Raw genomic sequence first — 1,720 nt, 5'->3', positions numbered from 1 at the left:
TCCACCAGACTCCATGTAAATAATCACTACTTTTAGCGTGTATAGAGCAGCATATCTCCACCAGACTCCATGTAAATGCAATATGAGGGCTCGGCCAGCAGATGTCACCATGGTAACAGTTTAGTGCATCACTCGTTAGTGTTCATCATTACTATTTAGTAATTGTAAAAAAAAAACTAAAATGTTCGATTTGTGTTTTTTATTTCGGTCATCCATTCATTTCCTGCCCACCAGTTTATGAATGAATCAACTTTATTGTTTGAAGGCCGAGGAACAGAAGACGGGACGTTTTAAATAAAGTTTTTATTAAAGATGATACAGCTCCATAACAACAGCAGACTGAACACAAGCCTGTAAACCACACACACACACACACACACACACACACACACACACACACACACACACACACACACACACACACACACACACACACACACACACACACACACACACACACACACACACACACATGCACACGTGTATTTCTGTGTGTGTGTTTGTGTGTGTGTGTGTCAGAATTTATACGTATTCCACCAAACATTAGCCCCGCCCACCACGACTGTGATTGGTCTAGCCCTTGAGTTCCATTGACTTGCAGCTTCCGTTTTTCTGAGGGTGAATTTCAAAATAAAAAATGTTGTTGTCTTTTCTTGACACTTTTGGCACTTTTTCCAATGTTTTTTATCACTTTTTTTTTTAAGTTTTTGAAACTTTTGCAGACATTTTTTTTAACGTTCTTAAATTATGTTTTTTCCAACGGTATACAATTTATTTAAATCAAATGTAATGAAAGTAGAGCACTGATCGTTTGTTTGACTTGTTGTGAGCGTTGTAGGGAACCGTCCTCGTTATGTTTTTATTTTGGAAAATTTGATTGAAAGAAACCGAAGATTTCTGATTTAGAAACCTTTGAAAATGTCCAAATTTGACCCGAGGACAACAGGAAGGTTAAAGAAAGTCCCCAAAACAGGACATGATGTTGTCCCATCCGGGACATATTGACGGTCTGGCAATGCCAGACTAACCGGCTGCTAACGTTAGCATGCCGCTAACATTAGCTTAGCAGCAGCCTGTAGATTCAGCTGGCCCATAGCTGTGGTTCTAACCGGCTGCTAACGTTAGCATGACGCTAACATTAGCTTAGTGGCATGCAGCTGCAGCTGTGGTTCTAACCGGCTGCTAACGTTAGCATGACGCTAACATTAGCTTAGCAGCAGCCTTTAGATTCAGCTGGCCCATAGCTGTGGTTCTAACCGGCTGCTAACGTTACCATGACGCTAACATTAGCTTAGTGGCATGCAGCTGCAGCTGTTGTTCTAACCTGCTGCTAACGTTATCATGCCGCTAACATTAGCTTAGCAGCAGCCTTTAGATTCAGCTGGGCCATAGCTGTGGTTCTAACCTGCTGCTAATGTTAGCATGCCGCCAACATTAGCTTAGCAGCAGCCTTTAGATTCAGCTTGCCCATAGCTGTGGTTCTAACCTGCTGCTAATGTTAGCATGCTGCTAACGTTAGCTTAGCGTGTTGGATGTTTGCGTGACAGGAAGTGATTCAGTGTGAAAGTGTGTCATCAGGGCTGTGATTGGTGGAACAAGTTTTAATAAAGTTGCAGCATTTAGGAACATGAAACGTCTGGTGAGTGAGAGTGTGTGTGTGTGTGAGTGTGTGTGTCTGTGTGTGTGTGTGTGTGTGTGTGTGTGTGTGTGTGTGTGTGTG

Source organism: Etheostoma cragini, chromosome 1 (genome assembly GCF_013103735.1).
Source record: "Etheostoma cragini isolate CJK2018 chromosome 1, CSU_Ecrag_1.0, whole genome shotgun sequence".
NCBI lineage: Eukaryota > Metazoa > Chordata > Actinopteri > Perciformes > Percidae > Etheostoma > Etheostoma cragini.
The sequence above is the reverse complement of the archived record's forward strand: the minus strand, read 5'-3'. Positions refer to the sequence as shown.